This window comes from Corythoichthys intestinalis, chromosome 8 (assembly GCF_030265065.1).
Source record: "Corythoichthys intestinalis isolate RoL2023-P3 chromosome 8, ASM3026506v1, whole genome shotgun sequence".
NCBI classification, from domain to species: domain Eukaryota; kingdom Metazoa; phylum Chordata; class Actinopteri; order Syngnathiformes; family Syngnathidae; genus Corythoichthys; species Corythoichthys intestinalis.
Genome location: NC_080402.1, coordinates 28,250,536 through 28,272,647, shown reverse-complemented (window position 1 = coordinate 28,272,647; position 22,112 = coordinate 28,250,536). Strand labels below are relative to the sequence as shown.

General features: G+C 41.7%; 1 protein-coding gene across 2 annotated transcripts in view; it reads left to right on the top strand.

Moving 5' to 3' along the window:
• The first annotated feature begins 8,194 nt into the window (after window positions 1–8,194).
• atf7ip (activating transcription factor 7 interacting protein) overlaps window positions 8,195–22,112 on the top strand; it is a 39,339-nt gene continuing 25,421 nt past the window's right edge. The window contains exons 1-2 of one of the 2 annotated variants that reach the window (XM_057843314.1): window positions 8,195–8,389; window positions 8,482–8,606. The gene's annotated coding sequence lies outside the window, so the exon portion shown is untranslated. Of the gene's footprint in view, window positions 8,390–8,481; window positions 8,761–22,112 lie in introns of both variants that reach the window. The other variant, XM_057843313.1, reaches the window with a different exon arrangement.

The following is a 22,112-nucleotide window of genomic DNA, read 5'->3' as shown; positions in this document are numbered from 1 at the left end:
GTTCGTTCATTCGAAACCAGAGCATTCACAGTCATTCTGTCCGATTTTCAGGGCATTTACAGGTCATTTCCTGTTGCGTTTGAGTCACTGCCTATTTATCTGGGTGAATCCCAGGTCACTTCCTGTTCTGTAACTCAAACAGGAAGTGACTCGTAAAATACCCCAAAATCAACAGGAAGTAATTGAAACTCAACCGGTAAATGAACTTAAATAGCCCAAATTTACCTCATTGCCTAGCATTGGCTGCCACTGACGGCCAATTCGTTCATTCGCTGCCATCCCTCCTACTTCTAACGGATTGAACATCTACTAGTGATAAACTCGTTCCAATTCACAGCAGAATTTGTTTTCTATTTATTAGTTGTTTGTAGAATATCCTAGAATGATTTCCTGACCAGTGCATCGATAATCGTTGTATCACCATATCGTCAGATCATCGTTATCGTGAGCTTTGTATTGCAAAGCGTATCGTATTGTCAGGTACCAAGAGGTTCCCACTCCTATTTGGAAAGTTACTTTGAAAAATAGCCTATGATTAAGAAAAAAGTTGTATTTAACAGACATGATCAGGAAACCTGCTTAAGATATAGACGTATTGTAGTGACGGGATAAGCAGTTTACTTGAGGAAACAAATCCATTCCGGTTCGTTCAGTAAAAACACTCGTTCAAACAAATTGTTCAACAAATCACCCCCCCCCCCCCACCCACACCTGCCCAAATGAATCGTTCGGTTAGTGAACGGGAAGTGACGTTGCCAAACAAATCACCAAAGACTGCTCAGTAATATAACTGAACGGGAAGTGACATTTCTTGGTCCCTCCCCCTCTTGCACACAGGCTCCTCATTGGCCGCCTGTGAGTGACAGACTGTATTATGGTGTTTCCGCTGTCTCGTCTCTCCCCCACCGCTGTGGCTGTCCTGTGTCGTCTGTCATATTTCTATGGGATCAAAGTCACGGCTCGTGCTTGCATTTTGATTTAAGACACTGTTAAGCATTTTCCTTTTTTTTTTGGCGGGGCGGGGGTGCACATACTTTCTCTAGCATGATCTTGATCACATATACAACATTGCCGCTACCAGCCTACATGACACACTTGCTGCAGCGTAACTCAAATAAAGAGAGAAATCAAAAGTTTAATTTCTAAATATGGAACGACCAACACATCATATTTACCTCATGCTGTGTTGTATTTTTGTTTTTATGCTTATGACTATTATTTTTGGTAACTATCATTAAAACTAAAGTGTAAATAGCTGGTTGTCAAATGAGTTGCTCTGAAATGAAAACAATACAAAATTTTGATATAAAACCTTTAATTGCAAATCAGTATTAAGATGATCGTACTGAAATATCATTTTTTGCACTGGTATTAATAAATAAATAATGCAGTCAGCTCTCCTGTCGTCCCCTCATCTCAGATTGTCAAATGCTGACGAGAAGTAATCGTTTGGTCTTTGCAATGTCTCCTTTCCTCTCTCATTAATCTGTTGAGAAAATTGAGACATATGGCTACATCTCCTGTGCCCGCATGCGTTGTTTTTAGGGGCTTGAGTAGCACGGCATGGATGGATGGACTCCACATCAATTTTTCAAACCAATGCCCGACACGCTCTGACACACACACAAAAATAATAAAACACTCGAAAAAAAATGACATGTATATAGCCTACTGTCATTGCAAATCAGTATTATGGCGATCATACTAAATAGTCATTTTTCCTTGCACAGATGAGGTAAATATTGCTACTATGAAGCCTCCACAGACTGACAGTTCTCTCCCCCCCGCGCTGCCGTGACGTGTCCTCAGCTCAGCTTTTGCTCACCTCGTAGCTACTGGTGAAAGAACTACTGTAAAGTTGATAGTATGTCGTCATATATAGTCCCGAGTATGTTGAGAAAAGTAGTACACTAAATCTTGCGGACTATGTTTGCGTGGGGTTTTTGTGTGATTTAGTAAGCTCCACATTAACAAATATGTGACAAAGTCCTTTCTTTTCAATTTTGACTCGTTCACTGCGTGATTGTGAAGTCAAGTTAGCAGCAATCTTGGTCAGGGACCGTCAGGACTGAGTAAGTGAAGAGGAAGCGACATAACTCAGTCTTGCCCCCTGCCTGAACAATGGCTGCGTATTGGCCACACGTGGAAGTGAGTGACAGACGCTCTAATTCTGTTTCCGCTCCCTTCCCTCCCTGTGCAATGATGCTGGCGTCTGATTGGTCGTGCGCGATGTCAGACGCTGCCGCTGCTCAACGCCCTCCCACGCAGGTCCCAACTTCCTTAAGAGCTAATCAATGCAGAAGCTGATTAGGTTTGTCTCGTTCCACCAAACAATTCGTTCAAAAAGAATGAATCGTTCAGGACTGACTCAACACTAGCGTATCGTACCAATCGTTGTACCGTAAAAACTTGCCCTGCGTAATATGTGGTGACCAGCTTTACTACGTGGTAATGAGGCCTTTGAAACTACTTTGTTACAGGGACCCTGCAATTAAAAAAGACAAGTCTTTGCAGTATTTTGAAAGAATAATTGCAACAATGCGGACATACTGTACATAGTTACTGAGGGAAAATGCACTGAAAGCACACTACCTGGTGGCTAACCGTATTGCAAAAGTTTATTACTATATTTACAGAATACTACAGTTTGTTTTGTTGTGTCATTTACTTAGTTGTATTTATCCCCCAAACTCTAAAAGCAGGTCCATGAAAATATTGTCTGACAAGCAATCTGTCTGTCCATGATGCATAAAAAAAAAAGTTGAGGGCTACTATCTTACATCCCCAAATGTCTCCTAGCAACATTAATAACTGGATAATATATTAGGGACATAGCAAAGTAAAGCTGCCATCTACAAAAAATGGACCAAAAAGGACGAGGAACTAAAGATTTCCAAACAAAGACAGAAGACCTACAGAAGAATCCACCAAAAAGAACGAGGAACTAAAGATTTCAAAACATTGACAGAAAGCCAAGGCTAAATCAGCAAAGATCTGACTGATAGACAGCAACTTAACCATCTCGCAACAGCCTTTTTGACTAAACAGGAACATGAATAGCTTCTTTCTCACTTACGAATATATGTGATGAACAGAGGTGGGTACTAACGCGTTACATTTACTCCGTTACAGTTGCTTGAGTAACTTTTTGAGAAAAATGTACTTCTGAGCAGTGTTGTTTTTGTCAACAATGACGACACGGAAAATATTTCGTTTACGAACACTTTTTTCATGATGATGATGAGACTTCGAGCGAAAAACGTGTTTTGGGGACTAAAACATAACAAGGTGAATTCCAGTTCGTCTGACCAGACGAGAAGAAAATGCGCAACAGTTCTTGTCACATGTTTACACTTGTGACATTTAATGTGTAGTTAGCCTGCATCGTGGCAGTGTCTAGTTGTGTCACTCGTGACGTGCTGCACCCCCCCCCCCCCCCCCCGGTCACCAGTGTGTCGTCTCCATGCAGGCTTGCACACACGGTAAGATTTGTTATCTTCGCCAGAGAGAATATGCAGGCGTCCAGGTGAGTATAAATAGTTGAACATAATGTACTGTGTTCCTAATGAGTGTGTATTATCACCAAGTTGGCGTTGTCCTTGTAGATAGACGCTACAATATGTGCTCGTCTGTCAATGTTCATTCGAAATAGTTGGAAACCTTTATTTTTGTTTATTTATTAATTTTTAAAATTTTACAGAGAAAAAAAAATTTTTTTTTGCAAACGTTGACTAAAACTAGACAAAATTAGTCGAGTTTATTAGTTGATTCTGAGAAACACAACATATTTTGAGATGACTAAAATATGACTAATACCCCTTTCCCACTGAAACTAGTGGGTCAACGCGCGTTTTTCCAAGCCGATGCAACCCACTAGCAATTGGCATTTGGCACCTTTCCCACTGACGAAAAAAGCCGTGTCTTTTTTTTTTTTTCTTTTTCACCCGTCTAACCCCCCACCCCTCCTCAGCCGTGCGTTAGGTTCGTGACGTCACCACGCTAAGATGCGCTTCGACAAGCGCGACCGAATTCATTCATTTCAAGGAAGTTAACAATGCAAAGCAACATGGAAGCCTCCTTTCCATTTGTGTTCTCTGTTTTCATGCTTTTTACTGCCCGCAAAATGGTCGAAATGCAGCAAAGGATCTACACTCTGCTTGTGCTGAGGCAACGTCGGCGACGTGAATTTTGGTTTGAAATTGAGTGGAGTCGTGTACGTCACAGGAGGAGGAGAAGAGCCTTTGTTTCATCTGTTATGGCTCTTGCTAACGCTGCTACACCGACTGTTCGCCGTATGTGGATCCGGGCTAGAATACATGGTTTTTGTTTTTTGTTATGACGCATCACGTACTAGCCTACGTCACCACGTAGATTAGCGTGTTGACTGTTGACCCGGGGTTTTGCTTTCACACTGCGTGGCGATCAGAGCCGAGGTGATTTTAACGCGGGTCGCTTGGCGGGTCGATTGACACGGGTCGAAGCGGGTCGCTGCACCTTTCCCACTGCCACCAAAAGCCGATTGTTAGCGGGTTGACACGGGGTTTTTTGGCCAGTGGGAAAGGGGTATATGACTATTAGGTATTATTGTCCAAAAGACTAAAAATTAAACGAAAGTTAAAAGGGCCACCACAAAGAACATTGCTTCTGAGAGTAGTTTTACCACACAATAGTTTTTACTTTTACTTTAGGAGATTAGTGAAGAAGAAACACTATTCTTACTACGCTACTTTGGGCTACACTAGTCGTTACATTTTTCCCTCTTTATTCTACATATTGACTTTATTTTTGCCAGAGATCAAAACTTTGGCTGTGTGTTTCACCAATGAGATGTTGCAAGAATAACCACGTTACACAAATTAGAGGTAACAATATTTTTCTGCACTAGAGGGCGCTCTTGCTCTTTGGACGGGTGATGTTTCAAGTGCCGTTCTGGTCTGAATTGAATTATTTTTGTGTCATCTTTTTGTTCTAATATGGTCATGTAATAGGTTATAGTACAGCATAAGAACACTTCATATAGATGAAGTTGTGCTGACAATTTTTTTTTTTTTTTTTTTATGACATTGTAAGCTGTTACTCACATTGTTACTCATTACCAGTATTCTTTTCAACGAATACTTTCTTAGTTGTACTTGAGTAAATTTTTAGTTTTGTAACATCATTTAGAAGTAACGCTATCTTATTTGTGTAAAAGTTTTGGCTACTCTACCCACCTCTGGTAATGAAGTAGCATAGAAACTGTTTATAAGTGGGAAGTTTCCCGATGTTGAACCATAGGTTACTTAGAAATTGAAATGCAAACGCTTTATTTGGCTTTGTACACGAGCGCTTAGTCTTGTTTGTGTGTGTGTGTGTTAAATGCCATAATGAGCTGCTATAACTATAACCACTCTTAAGAGAGGGCAGTTAACATAAATGTAAAAACATGTAGTGTTGCATTCATGTTTGCTAGTTAGCAAGCTACATCCTGTTTCACATAGACTCGTGAGCAGATGGGCTGTGCCTCTATCATTCTGCTCACATGGATGGCTCCGTCGGTGTCATAGACAAACTTCTGCATCAAATCTTTTGCCCAAACAGCATCCTCACCAAACACAATGGTTTAATCTTTGCAGGGAACAAGATTTTGCATTGTAAACTTTCCGTGCAGAAAAAAAGGGATCTCACACAAACCCATACGGAATTTCCCACCAAATGCCAGTAGATGTCACTAAACCTAAGCCCTTTGCTTGTTACTGTCCAAGAGACAGACGTCTTTGAGCTAACATAACCGAAGAATTTGACAGTTAGCAACAATCCTGATAATACAACATCTATGAGACTATGCAGTACAGTGTTGGACAGAAAGCGGTTTGGTCTCAAAGGGGATTTTAAGTATGTAAAGTGAATTTTCAAAAACGCTCAGCACAGAATGTGGCACTTTATGGCTGTTGATTTGTTTTCTTGGTTTTTTCCCCACCTGTTTGATTTGAATCAGAATCAAGAATAAAGAATGATACTGTAATGTTCTCGCTGCGGTCAAGGATATTCACAGCCGATGATATGCTTCGGGCACTAATTACCATGAATGTTAATAGAATATACATTGAGACTTGAGAATTTAGTTGAGTACCTTTTCTTTTGCATCTGAAACGTTGATTTTATCCTTTGTTTTTTCCACTTTTACCTTGAACACAAATCTTAGATAGGCTACTAGACATGCTGAACAAAGGTTAAAAATGTTGGCATGACTGTTATAGCTAATAATTGTCGCCCTCGTCTCTGGTCTCGACTGGATGGCACTGCACAACGCGGTACTCATCATACAATATGCATAGTTTAATGTTGCATAAAGGGTGGGATTATTTCACTATCAGATTTTAGTCATCATTTGACATCATTATAGTTTTTCAAAATTGAATCTTTACTTCTTAACCAACTTTACCTTATTAAAATTGTAAGTAGCAAACTATTTGTTCCAAAGGCATTTTATTGTTTTTGTAGAATTGTATTGTGTGCAATGTTTTCGTGGACAAAGGTTAGGGTGACTGCAGACTACAAATTCTGTAAGTTTGTGATATGAACAATGAAAATCTACAACTCATTTCTTGCTCCTAACGCTGATTTTTGAGCTGAACACTCTCACCAGAGTGGGATTTAGCCAGCATACTACAGGAAAAGCAACACTCAGGAGCTATTTTTGCTACATTAGCATGATTTACCCCCTTGTGGGCGTTTGGGGAAGTGCACGTTTCAGAGAAGTCCACAAAATGGCTGACTGCTGCATGATGTCAGCAGAATGGGGAAATCGACAACATGTCGCTTCATGTTGTGATCTCGACATATTCGTACTGTGATTTTTGTTGTTAGTGATGGATACTAACTGTTAAGTGGAGCCATATTTTCTCAAACTGGATTTTCCCTACACTTCGGGTGATGAATAAACAATAGTTATGAACTGAGTGCAGTGTTTTCATTATGATGTTTTTGCTTTTAATTTTCAAAGTGGTGGACATTTTTGTAGTAGTTTGTATACATTTGAACACTGCTTGAATTAATATATTCAATGAATGTACACATTTGTATCGGATATGCGTCTCATGTAATTTACATGCAAAGAAATTTGAAAAAAGGGATACAGGAGCTGGATAGGAAGTAGGGATTGCAGTATAATTCCATCTTCGACCAGTTAGTTCTTAGACGCTTCTAGTTGTCTATGTGCAGTTGTGCATGTTAGATGTTTTCAACCAATCAGATTTCAGCCTCACTCTGATGACAGGTTGTAACAAATCTGACCAAGGCCTTTAGGATCAGTCTTGCTTGCTGTCTTTTCTCGGTTATAAGGCTGTTTTCCTTAACTTATCTGATTATTTAGTCAGAGCAAGTACATTTTGATTAACAAAAAACACGATTTTAGTGCACATTTAAACATTTAACTCTTTCAGTGCCATTGACGATGATAGACCTCCAATCACGGGTCTCTTCTCATCTTTCTGCTGTGGATTTAAATTAGTTTGTCACTAGCAGACCGTCCTGTTGAACTGGGAAGGCCTCCCAGTTCAAATGGACTGAACATCTGTCACCATCAGCTAGGGTTGCCACCTGTCCCTTGAAATAAGGAACAATCCATAATTGGGAATTAAATGTTGCGTTCCGTATTGAACTAATACGGAATATATATGACTAGATACATTTCTATGCATTTTAGGAGTTTTGGGGATGTCCCTTTTTTCTGCCTGTACAGCTTTGGGCGAGAGGGGGGCGTCCCGTATTTCTTATTTCTGAAAGGTGGCAACCTTACCGTCAGTGGCAGTCAACGAGTTAATAATCAACATCTGTAATATGATGTACTTTATCTAGGTCTTTTTTGGGGAAACGTTATGAGAAAAAAATTGAGTCTGACCTTCTTAGGATGAGGAGCTTGGCACAATTGCATTTTGTTTTAATGCGCTATTGTTGTTTTTTATAATTGCATAGATAGTAGTGGTAGAAAGATGTGGCTCAAGTCCACACTTAGAACCAGCGACCAAATGCGAGAATCGAAACCTGAACTCAAAAGACCTGCAAGACAAATGCGACAAACACTGGTTTGCCTTTCTGCTCCCATTGTCCAGTAATCCAGTTTGGATTTAAAAATGCGCTCAAGAGTTGTTCGAATTGACTCCTCCCCCGTCGTTTAATCCCTCCCCTCAGGTCAACCAAACCCATCCCCCATCTACCGCCATGTTAACGTTCTATCAGTGCACTTTTGAATTCCACTTTTTTAAAACCGCTTCTACTTTAGTTCCAACGAGAGCCCGTCCAGTTAGGACATTTAGATATACCTTTCTGTTGTGCCTGTGGCGGGTGTCTCTCCCTCTCATATATTCGAAGACACGAACCAACTGATAACTGAGAACCGGACGCTCGGGTTGGTAGAGTTCGCATTTCCCCTCCCACTCCTCCTCCTTCTTCTCTTTCGTCCTCCACTAACTGTTCACTCTTCCCGCCTCCGCGCCACAGACGGTTTTTGTGAGTCGGAAAAGAGGAGGAGCGACTGCAGGCGACCGGACGACTGAGAGAGTATTGGAGTCGGTTTGCGAACACCAACGAGAACCCAGCAGCAGACCGCCGTCGCTGTGGCAAAGGTTAGCTGTCTTTTTTGTTAACATACCCAGCGGACTTTAAAAAAGTAGCATTGGGGCAACATCCCGTCGTGAGGAAAAGGCGCGGAAGGACATCTTTTACGGCTTGCGAATCGGGAAAAAATCGCGGCAACATCGCTTGACGACGCCACTGTTGGTGAGTGTTGGTACTACGGTTGCGGCTAGCTTACTAAAGAAACTCATTTTTTCCCTGCATTTTATTAAAATACATAGTTATATTCATTCTTGGCTCTGCATACAGATACATTTCCCCTGTTTCATTAATTGTACACTTTGTTTCAGTAGGTAAGTCTTACACTTTGCACTTTTAGGTGGTCGCGGGAAGTTAGCGTTCGCTTTTCGTAAATGAGAATGCTGCAGGTTTTTTGCAACAATATTCAAAATATTAATTTTTATTCACATCACTTTTTTTGTTTCTAACATTTTCATATTTATTGATTGATTCACATCATAAACATTTCACAATAAGCAACTCATTCAGGAAATTTACAGAACGGTTTTTCCGCACTTACGTGACAACATTTTCTAATCGATGGAGACATTTTACTTTTTTTTTTTAAAAACAAGAAATCTCTGCATTTCCCAACCGACTCAAATCTTTTCAACGTTAAGACGTCCACACTGCTTGGGAATTACATTTCACACAGCAACAACATACAAACTTCAGCATTCAGGACATTAGTGCATAATGTATTTGAAATGCCGCTTTGCTTTATGTTGCCATGCCAGCTGTTAGCATTTCAACAATTCTTATTTGAAATATTACTAAATGACAGGGATATTTGTAAGCGCCTTCTTAGCGCTTTGTCAATTTTGTTTGCTAGCTTAAGATCGTACTCCCTGCTAGCGTGTTAGCATTCTATATCTTGATTTTAGAATTGCGTAATGCATTAATGTAAAGCCATTTTAGTTATACAATGACACCATTTTTTTATTATCGTCTATTTCACTTCATTTTTTTGTCCTGCTCTTCAGCATTCACGCGCAATTCCATGAAACGGTTTATGTAAGACGGGATGGTTTCGATTGTATTTACAATGATTTAATATTACTGTTTGAGTGAATTGTTTAACTCTCTCACTGCCACTGACGATGATAGATGTCCAATCGTGTGGCTCTTAACATCTTCCTGCCGTGAATTTAAATGAGTTTCTCACTAGTAGACGTCCAATTCATTTGAACTGGGAGGACTGGCAAATGGATTGGACGTCTAACGCCGTCAGCGGCAGCCAATGAGCTAATGTTGTAATATTTGACATATTGCTCAAAAAATGCATGAATGTGAGAAATGTCATTAAATGGCCTTGACGTCTAAAAGAAATGGATGTAGAACTCCTCTAGAGGCTGAAAGTTGAACAGGGGATTACATCACAGCAGTGTCTGAGTGGTATTTTGGAATCACTGCGCTCACCATTGCGTTACCGTCATTAATCTTGCAATGTATCTGGACTCCTGTGGTTTGCTATGATTTTAACAGATTTTCTTGCTACCAAACACACACAGTGTTAATGTCAATCTGTACGTACTGAATGTCTCGCGTATGGATTCTTCAACCATTCACTTGAACTGAATATGTTTGAGCTAAAGTGAGAACCATGCACTGCAGACTGCAGAGATTGCTTTTTGTGGGAATGTGAGACAGTTTTTGGGTTACTAATTTCTTGAGCGCTTGTAAGTGTTCGAAAGAACGATTAAAACCCCATCCCCCACCCCTCGCTCCCCCAAAAAAACAAAACAAAAAAACACACTTTGACACAGTAAGTAACACAACTTGGGTTAGAAAATGCTGCAATCCAGTTGAGTATTTTTAGATTCCAATCTATGTTCGTCTAACCATCATCCTACGGCCTCTTGGAGCAGAATTTGGTTACAGGTGAGTGTCAAGCAGCTGCATACAACCCCCCTCCTGGTTTGAAATGGTACAGTCCAGTAATTTTCCATGCACCACACTGGCCTTGAATGTGGGTGTGGCTTAATTTCAGCGGCTGGGCAGACATGACACAATTTGAACACTCTTTTTAGAGCAATCTGTTTGAAGTAGATGTAGTGATTTATTCTTATGTAGACCAGTGTTATATTTTCTGTGTTCAAACCTCAGCACAAATGAGCCATACTTTTGAAGGCCGATAAATTTGACACTGATTGGAGTCCTCATTTCATGCCTTTATATTGACACATTCAATTGTTTATGTATTTTTAGGAGCTGATTTTTAAACACGGGTATCACCGTGAAATATTGCTTTATTAATCGTTCTTAAGACAAATTAAATGGTCACGTACTACATAAAAGGACAACTCAAAATCTTTCCATTTCTGTCTCTTCAAACTTGAGATTCAAATCGAAATTTAATTCATTCATCATAAAAAAGGTGTTTTAAAAGCACCGATATTTCAAATCCACTGGATTTCACACAAACAAAAACACAGACCAAATTCATCTTTTTGTTTATATTAGTCCGATCTGGGATGAATATATTTGGACTGTTCATTATGGAACAGACGAAGACGAGTTCCGGTGGTTGCAGATCATGGCTGCTCGAGCGATTTCACGTTACACACAGCAGAATGAGTGAGGCAAGATGTCTGCCACAGTAACATCATAAGATTTAGCTGAATTTAGAGTAGATCCCATTCCGCCTACCCTGTACATGAGAAGATGTAATTCTGTTCAATAATCGTGGTTTGGCATATGCCTTGGGTTTAAGATCATGGAAGTGCAAGAAATAATCAAATCTAAAAATCAAATTTATTTGTGTAGCCCTTTACAAAATGTAATGTCCTCAAAGTGCTTTACAACAACGAAAAACATATTTCATGGTAAATAGGCAGGAAAGTATTATACGATAAAATTGAGGGGGAAAAAACTAAAATAAAAACCAGGTACGACATAATGCCCGTCATCTGTCAGTAGGCAATTAAAATTACGTTACTGTGCAAGCTCTGCCAATATGTAGTTGTTGAGGACACCATGGATGCATAAAAATGTCTAGTTCTCACGTAGCAGAAGTAAAACATGTTTTAATGACATGCTGACTGTCATATTTCATAACAGAAATAAAATTAGGTTGAAAATAGTTATTTCCAATTGAAATGAATCAAAATGCAATAAATGCATTCAGGCTTCAACACAAAGTTATGTTTACCTTGTTTTCATCAATTTGTGCAATAGTAAAAGTAAAATTCAATATAGTAGTAATGTAAAACATTGTATTATGAAGAAATTGTTATGTTCAATTAACAAGTCACTGTGAAATGTCATTAACCTTTCTGCATATCACACTATATGCTTTGGGAACTGAATTGCATTGTGGGCTGTAGTAGCCATTTTGGAATAGCGGTATCCATGGTGAACATAAACAACGTAGCGTAAGCGAGCAGTAAAATTGCATGTGAAAATGCAATGAAAGAAGATTCATCACCAGCAAGCCCTTGTACTGTGACCAAAGGTAGAACCCAGGCAGACTTTCACCTCTCTCGGTGGAGGTAACATTTTCTGGTCGGGATTGGTACCTTCATCTTCAACCTGCCAGCAATTTGTTGCTAAATAGCAGCTTCTCTTTATGAACAGGAAGCATATTTTTCGTTGGACCTGCTGCATACTCACTCAAGGTTCAGTTTTTTAAAAATCCCTTATATATTTTTTTATTTGTCTCTTGCTTTCTGTTAATCGCCTATAGGTGTTAAGCATAGTGCTTTACAAATTAATGTAATTTTCAGATTTTTAGCTTTCTGTTAATCGCCTATAGGTGTTAAGCATAGTGCTTTACAAATTAATGTAATTTTCAGATTTTTTAGATGCTACTTTTTCCTCCTGCTTTGAATCCAGTGTTGTATAGTCCAGTCATTTATGGATTTTTACAGGCTAATGAGCTGCATGTCTTTTGGTGTAAATATCCCATAATGCATTGTGGATATGTCTGGTATAGTCATTCATTCATTTATATGAAGAAATATAGTTTTCTTGTAGAATTTCATGTGTGCGGCTTAAAACCAGGTGTGCCTTATTGTCCAAAAATTACGGTATATATGTAATTGGGGTTCTTGATTGATTCAATTGTAGATGTGCATCCGAGCGGAAAAAATACTTATTTAAAAAACTGAAAAGAAGCAGAATTTCATTTTCCCTAAGTGTAATAAAGGAAAAAATATAAGTAATAGCCAGTATTTCCTGGACCAAAAACAGACGCTAATTTTTTAACATAGTTATTTCGATATACTTTGATCCCTCCCTACATCGTGCCCTCTGGTATAGTGGACTTTTTTTCAATTAAAAAAAAATCTATATACAGTATTTCATAGAGATGTCCCGATCATGTACAGCCTCAGACTCTCCCTCCCGCTGCTTTTCTTGCTCAGCAGTTAGCTCCAGTTCGTTAAAGTTAACGATGAGTGACAAGGACGCTGCTTTGATCTTGCCAGAGAAGTTTAGGAGCGCGATCTTTCAAAGGCGCAAAGTCGTTTAGCTTTTTAAACACTACCGGTAGTGTGTTGTGTAGGCCTGCACAATATATCGTTTGAACTTCGCCATCGCAATGTGCGCATGCGCAATAATCCCATCACAGGATGTGCGAATGTTTTTTTTTTTTTTTTTTAATGTAAACCTTTTTCTTCACAAAAGCAGCAATTGTGATGAAACAAGGCTTCATGGATCCCTTTTATATACACCAATCTTCATTATTCACAGATAAACCCCCTTGGCCTGTATTAATCAGTATTATATGAATACTGAGGTCGTCCCGATCGTATATTTTTGCACCCGAGTCAGAGACACCTGACTTTGAGAGTCTGCCGATGCAGAGTCCCGATCCAATACCGAAAAAAGTAGTTTTTTTTTTTTTTTTTGCTTTGACGCTCACGCTGCAGAGAACAGCCTCTCACTAACATAATGAGTTGCCACAGCACACTTCAGACTGTGTGCCTATCTTAACGATGATCAATACATTAGTGCCTTTGATCATAGAGCTACCATGGTGTCTATAGCCAGGTCAAAGCTAGAAAACGGGCCCCATTAACTGCGAAAAACAAGGGATCACTGTATTCCCTGTGTTGTTAAATGAATATACAATGATCCCTCACAACTTCACGCTTCACATTTCATGAATTCAGTGCCTCGTGGAGTTTTTAAAAGTATTGATTAAAAATAAACATAAAAAAATACACATTTTGTTTTGAGGCGCAAGATTGGATCCTGCTTCGAGATTGGTAGAGGGGAGCACCATTGCAGCCTCTCCTATTACGTTCAAACGACAAGACCGCAATAAGAGTGAGTTAATCCCGTGAGATGATTGGCTGTGCCCCCCATTATGATCGACGGGCAAGTCCACCAATGGGAGTGGCCTTATTCCACGAGCTAATGGCTGCGTACCATCATAGCATCCCCTATGCTGATTGACAACCAATAGAACAAATGAGAGTGGATTTATCTCGAGAGCTGATTGGCTGCACACATCACAGCCTCGTCCAGCCTCTTAACTTTATCAATCTAGTATCACAGGGGAATTTCAAGAAGATGACCTCCCGGGTCATTTTCAACAGTACTTTTCACTGTTTTTACCCACTTTAGGACCCTATGGGACCGCTACAAACCTCAGGGGGAACTTTTAACCTTTTTTACTATTTTTTAACCCGAAAATAGAGCACTCTATCCATTTCAAACACCCGCAGGATCTCTGAAGGGATATTCAGTGTTACTTTTCACCATTTTTACCTGAGACCACCCAAAGCTCTCTACAAAACTCCAACACCTCACAAGGAGTTTCAACAGCTTTTACCCACAAATGGAACACCCTATCCCCTTTCAACAGCTCCAGGACCTCCGGGGTCTTTTTTTTTGTGGTACTTTTGACCATTTTTACCAGCTTTGAGAGCACGCAAACCTCCTACAAACATTCAACATCTCCAGGGAAATTTCACTTTTTTTCATTTTTCACCCACATACACTGCTGGCCAAAAGTATTGGCAATTCTGTCAGATATTGCTCAGTTTCTCCCAGAAAATCATTGCAATTACAAATGCTTTGGTTAGTAATATCTTCATTTATTTATTGTAAAAACACAAAAGAGAATGGAAAAATATTAAATCCTTATCATTTTACACAAAACTTTAAAAATTGGCCAGACAAAAGTATTGGCACCCTCAGCCTAATACTTAGTAGAACAACCTTTAGACAAAATAACTGCGAACAACCGCTTCCGGTATCCATCAAGGAGTTTCTTACAATGTTCTGCTGGAATTTTAGACCATTCTTCTTTGGCCAACTGCTCAAGGTCTTTGAGATTTGAAGGGTGCCCTTTCCAAACTGCCATTTTCAGATCTCTCCACTGGTGTTCAATGGGATTTAAGTCTGGACTCATTGTTGGCCACTTTAGAAGTCTCCAGTGCTTTCTCTCAATCCATTTTCTAGTGCTTTTTGAAGTGCGTTTTGGGTCATTGTCCTGCTGGAAGACCCATGACCTCTGAGGGAGAACCAGCATTCTCACACTGGGCCCAAAATTATGCTGCAAAATTTGTTGGTTGTCTTCAAACTTCATAATGCCATGCACACGTTCAAGCAGTCCACTGCCAGAGGAAGCAAAGCAACCCCAAAACATCAGGAAACCATGTTTGACTGTGGGGAGCGTGTTCTTTTCTTTGAAGGCCTCGTTTTTTTCCCCTGTGAAATCTTGTTGATGCCGTTTCCCAAAAAGCTATTTATATAACAGTCTTCCATAATGTTTTTGGCTTTCTCAGGTAAGCTTTGGCAGACTCCAGCCTGGCATTTTTATGTCTCTGGTTCAGAAATGGGGTCTTTCTGGCTATCCTACCATAGTCCCTTTTCATTCAGACGCCGACAGATAATACGGGTTGACACTGTTGTACCCCATGAGATTTCTGGAGCGGGGTTGGGAGTACAGCAAAAGTGGAAACTCGTGAAGGACAACTACGTCTGCTTGAAGAGGAGAATAAAGGACGCTTCTGGCTAGAACCTACAAGGTGGTTGTCTCCCCGTGTCAGGCATAGGAAGTCTGATTCAAATTTAAAGTAAAAATGGTGAATTCAGTTAGCTATAAAATGGAAAGTAAAATGCACCCTGTGGTATTCTAGATATCCAGAACGACACCACTGAACTTTGAACTGGTTGACTCTGGTAATGGTGACATTATGCTAGTGAGGACAAAGTGTCAGCATATTGCGCATTTGTGGCACACTTTTTTTTTTTTTTTTTTTTAACAGGTTTATTGTTGACTGCATTGGTAGTTCTAGAAGGTGTTTCATACTTGTAGTATAGTAGTTGGATGCGTCTGGTGGATTGGTATTTGCCTATTTAGATATGATGCACCCTCTAAAAGGACTGAAACGGCATGGTCAATTCATGTTTTTGTTAAAAATTTGAAATTTCAAGTAAACATTCAAATATTACTACATGTAAGCATTGAGTGTTTCTTGTTGTACAGGTGCTGCTTTTTAGATAGATTGCTTAAACATTACATAGTGCTTTGGCTTTGGGTTTTACCTTTGAAAACGGCATTTGATGTTAAGCAAACATGAAGACCAAATAGAGAAAGGCAAATCATCAATCAAGCTGAGAGAAGATGGGGACAATTGATTAGAGCTATTGCACAAACATAGGGCATAGCATTTACAACAACTTCGAAAAAAACTACAGATCAGATAGAGGTATCAATAACAGTTGATGGCAGACACATTGCGGAAGCTATAAAGAAACTGCCAAAGACATCTGTCAGGGACATCGCTGTAAACCTCCAGAGGGTAGGAGTGAAGTTAATACAGTTCACTGTTTGAAGAAGACTTTTAAGAAATATGCATGTCATACCATAAGATGCAAACTACTCATCTGCAGAACAATCAGAAGGTCAGGTTGGATTTTACAAAGAAGTACAGAGGTGGGCCACAACAGATTTTGAATAAGATTTTATGGACTAATGATACATCTCCTTCCTGCGCTCCTGGACTCTGCTCCTCTTCCTGCCGGTCGGCCACTCTAAGGCCTTGTTCATCCACGCTTCTGAAGTCACATCCTTGGAGAAGTTCGCACCAAAATAGTTGAAAGAGGGACCTGCTGATGTGCAGCAAAATGATGTTGGCCAGCCTGTGCCCCTCCTGGCACATGTACCCCTGCAAGGTCGGGTCTGAGGCCGCCAGGAACTCCAGTAGGTGCCTGAAGTCGTCCCTGTGGCACATGGCAAGGGAGAAGGAACCTAACCCTGCACTCCTTCTTGTCCTCCCTGCACACAACATGTGGGCCATGAGGAGAGATGGCCACTTGAGGACCGCCCAGCCCGTCCCCAGCTCTTCCCTGTCGACCAGCTCAACCAGGGCGTTCAACATCACTGAGGGCGGGTCACCCCTTTTGAGTTCCATGGTTATCTACTTGTTCTCCTGCTGGGCAAGCTCCTACTTGCAGCACTCAGCCACAGTGGAGTTGGCCTGGACCATCCTGGCCAGGTAGCCGGCGTATTTGCTGACTGCGACTGAGGAGCAACTCATCCGTCGGCGGGTCCGGCTGATCATCGGCCAGCTCCCTGGCAATCTCAGCCAAGATCTCCTCATCATCCTCTTTCTTCTCTGCCTTAGCACGGTCCAGGTCGGCCTGCACATCCCTGCAGAAGGACCCGACGAGCTTTATCAAGTGCAGGCGCCGGGCCAGCCTATTGCTGACCATGAAGTTCTTTATGCTGGTCCAGTAGCTCCCGGCCTCTCCAATCCTCAGCACATTGGCCATAGCGGCCAGCATTCCAAGCATGGGCTCATACTTGGAGTGCTTGAGTACCTGCCTGTTCTGCTCTATGGCGTCCTTGTCCAGGGAGATTTTGAAACGAAAATCAAATATAAAAATTGAATTGCTGGCAAAAAAATGTATTTTTAGAGCCAAAGTTTCTTTTATCTTCAGCTAGTTATGGACAAAACTTGCCTATAGGTTTTAGATGTCTCTGTCTTGATCTTCTCTTTGAGGTCCTTGAGGGACGTGAACTTGTCGCTGTCCATGAACTTGTGCTCCATCCTTCTCCATCTTGCAGCCCACAACCCAACACTTCTTCCCCACGGTGCTGCACTGAAAGTTTTAAGATTGAAATGTTACATAAAATCAAACACCCTACGTAACAGCTGAATTTGTCTTAATATGGACGCAGAAATTTCTAAATTACAATTTAGAGATAAAAAAATCCAACATGGCGGCTGTCACAAAACAGAGGTTTTTAATTTGAAAATTCTTGTAAATAAATGCGTAAATCCCCCAAAATTTTGATAGATATGAATGTAAAACACTACATTCTTGGTTAAAAGCAGAAAACTGGGCAGTTATCATTCATTTTACATAAATATTTCAAGCAATTACGAAATTGTGTAATCTTAACGTGGCGGCTGTAACAAAACAAAAAGCTTTTTAAATTGAAAATTCATCTATCCATTATCTACCACTTAATGCCGGGCTGGGTCGCAGGGGCAGCAGCTTTATCAGGGAAGCCCAGACTTTCCTCTCTACGGCCACTTCAACCAGCTCCTCCGGCGGGACCCCAAGGCGTTCCCAGGCCAGCCGAGAGAGATAGTCTCTCCAACGTGTCCTTTGTCATCCCTGGGGCCTCCCACCGGTAGGACATTCCCGGAACACCTCTCTATTAATGGACTCAGGTTTCCTTTGCCCGGACGCGGGTTACCTAGGCCCCCCTCTGGAACCAGGCCTAGAGGTGGGGCTCGAAGGCGAGCGTCTGGTGGGGTAGGGTTTAGGGGGCACAGCCCAGAGACTGACTTGGCCACTCAAGGAGCATGAAATGCGTTTTACGAAGGCACACGTTCGTTACCCAGGCCGTGTGTTTGAGATCTTTGTCATGCAGAAAGAGCCAGCCATGTTTCATTATCAATGCCCTTGCATGGAAGGCTTTCACTCAAAATCAGACAGTACATGGCCCCATTCATTCTTTCCTTCACATGGATGAGTCATCTGGGTCCTTTTAAAAAAAAACAAACAAAAAAACAGCTCCAAAGCATGATTTTCTCCACAACAATGCTTAACAGACCTTATGGTATTCTTTGGATGCTACACCGCATTATTTCTCTTCAAACACAAGGAGTGGAGTTATCACCAAAAAACTTCTATTTTGCTTTAATCTGACCATAAGACATTCCACCAATCCTCTTCTCGACCATCCAAAAGATCTGTAGTAAACTTCAAATGTGCCTGGACATCTACTGGCTTTAGCAGGAAGACATGTAGGGCACTGCAGGATTTTACGTTGATGCAAACCTGTTTGTTATTGGGGACAAAATTGATTTGTTTCATTTCTATTCTTAGTTTCACTCTTCAAGTGATGGTTGAATAAAGTCAGCAAATTATACCAACGTCTTCTACATCGTCATTTGGGAGTTTAGCTAGCTGTATAGCCAGAACTGAGCTTTAGCCTCTCTGTGAGGACAGCGCAGTCGTATTCCCTCCCGATGCAGTTACCTCCACCTTACAATGACTGCAAGTCGCTTTGTTGTAATTTTTCCTCGTGAAGTGAAGACACACTTTCGAGCGTTTGAACCTACGTGCTGTCATTGTTATGTTTATGGCTGCAATGCTCGTGCTTACCCGTCGTAACCTTTCATTTTCACACTCTTTCCTGGTGAAGTGTAGTCAAACTTTGGAGCGAGTGGTTCTTGGCGCCATGCTAGTTTGATGCGTCTGGACAACAAGACATGTCACGACGCAATACGCGTCTTAAGGAATCGTTAAAGGGATCGTTAAGGCTTTTTCATTGTGATGTCGAGGCCTCGAAACACTCGGAACCGGTTCCGAATTGGAATCGGATTTCGATTCCCATCCCTACTCAGGATGTTTGCAAAATTTTAAGTGGTACTTGCCTGAAAGTGTACCCTTGGTTTTGAGGCCTTTTCCCGCAAGCAAAAGCTGCAGAGTTTGCCGGGGCTAAACCCATTCATTGTGTACGTTGTGATGGGGATTGCACACGCAAAGTACCCTTGGTGGCCACCTTGTACAATGTGGCATGGTGTGAGTGATTTTACTACAAATAGGTGTGTCCACAATAGAAGCTTGTTCTATTTCAGAACAAGCTCTGACGTCAAAAAACGCGCCCTCTAGCAGATGGGCTGGCTGTCGGATATCATGCTGTTTTGGGTGGACTTAAGGGCCCCTATATGTCCACGTGTGTGCCAACACGTTCATCAACGCCTGCATTGCATCATGCGACCAATGCATTGTGCTGTGCAGCCCCTCTATGAACCTTTGCGTCGCTCAACTGCACATAGAATGACACATTCATCCCAGTGCTATCCTGTATAATGCCCCCCAATGTCTGCCAGAGTCAAACTTATAGTGAAAAAGATGAATGGAAATGGCCATAAAATGTAGCGAAAACTCCAGTCTGGTGTCCTTGCCAACACCAGCCTTCGAGACACCTCCGACATGGAAGGAAAATGCAGCACATTCTAAATGACGTTCGCAATGATGAGGGAGTATGAAGGCAAAATGCGTGCGGAATTGCCGCAGTGACGTCATGCAGACAATGACGTGCAAGTTGCTGCGAAAGTATAAAAAGACCATTACAAGTCACAGCAGAGAATCCTTCACTCTGAGCAATTTAAGGTACACCTACCTGAATCAAAATGAATGTCAAGTCAAAGCCTCCACAAACAAGTGGACAGTCTGCTAACTATTGTATAAGCAAAAACAGCGTGTACTTGGTGCCAGTCTGAGTACTTTGCATGGAACTCCAGACTCACCGCTGTTACAGCGATAGAGTCTGGCAACCGTTCCGCGGCTCAAATTCCCAGGGCGGAGCAAGCCACAGCAAACAGACAGCGGAGTGGACCAATCAGCGACGGACGTGACGTTGGTAAAGCGACAAGAAACTAGCGCGAGGAAGTAAGCATACGAGGAGAGCGGAGAATGGAGAAATTTGACTCTTTGTCAGTGACTTGTGTCAATGTGCTTTTGGTCATTTAAAACTGAATTTACCGTGGATTGGAACATATTCTTGGCTCTCCTGTTCGTCAGTTGTGTTGTTGTGGGGACGACTTCCGATGCGCAAGAGTGACGTTGCTTGTTGAGAACACGTCACGCAAATAAACGAATCTGATTGCACGGATACGTTCGTTCAGGTTCGAGAGGCCAATGAGGAGCTGTGTCCCAGACTGTTCTCCCGGTGTTTGAAAAATACAGGGAGAACAGTCTGGCCGTGCCAGGCAACTAAGTACTAGGCATCTCTTCTGAATGCCAGTGTCGTTGTCCTTGTCCTCTACATCATTCATCCAGTTTCTCCCGCTTATCCAAGGTTAGGCTGGAGGGGGGGGCAGCTTTAGCAGGGAAGCCCAGATTTCCCTCTCCCTAGCCACTTCATCAAGCTCTTCCCGAGGGGTGTGGGGCAGGGTGTTCCCTGGGCAGCCTGGAGACACAGTCTCCCCACAGTCTCACGGCCTCCTCCCAATGGGACATGTCCGGAACACCTGACCAGGGAGGCGTCCGGGAGGCATCCTAATTAGATCCCCGAGCCACCTCATCTGGCTCCTCTCGATGCAGAGGAGCAGCGGCTCTCACCCCAACGCCTCCCAGATGACCAAGCTTTTCTCTCTAAGGGAGAGCCCAGACACCCTGCTCGTGACTATAAATGCGGGAAGGAACGAAGTGGCAGAAGGCAGGGTACACCCTGAACATGTTTCCAGCCAGTCGCAGGGCACACAACCATTTACTCACACCCACGGACAATTCGGAGTGTTCAATGCACGTTTTTTTGGAATGTGGCACGACCCCAGAGAGAAACCACGCAGGCAGAGGAAGAACATGCGAACGCCACACTTGAAGGCCATCCACGATCACAGAACTGTGAGGTGGATGTGTTAACCAGTGTCCCACCATGCCCCCTTCATAATGTGAATTATTTTTAAAAAAGAAGAAAAATACTTGCCTTCATTAAATGCTTCATTGAGTGAGTCCACTCAAATTCACTCACGCTTTGATGCCCACGCTGCCGAGTACAGCCTCTCGACAACGATGACTAACAGATTTGTGCCTTTGATTGTAGAGCTACCGAGAATTTTCTCGCGAGATTAAAGCAAACAAACAAACCTGTTAATAATTGTTAACTTGAAGTACCAAATGCTGGATGAAGTGGTGACCAAGAAAAGCAGCAGGAGGGAATGTGAGAGGCTGTACGGTCAAGAAGCAGAAAAACATAAATATATTTTTAAAAATTAAAAACACGATCCTTTTCACCAGATTCTGATCCTCTGAAAAATGGCGCAGTCGGCCCGATTTCCGATCAAGTGTTCAGATCGGGGCACCCCTAGTTTAGAACTCATTAGTGTCTGAGGGCATTTTTCAGATATATTTAATTTATCCTTTAAAATACTATAACGACTCAGGTTGAATGTGTTCTGCAGGTTACGGAGCTGAATGTATTTCTTAAAGATTATTTTCCGTGTTGTTCTTCACCATATTGCACGGTTGGCAATAGAGCTAGCATAGTAGCTCCTCTGGTTGTTTTGGCGTTT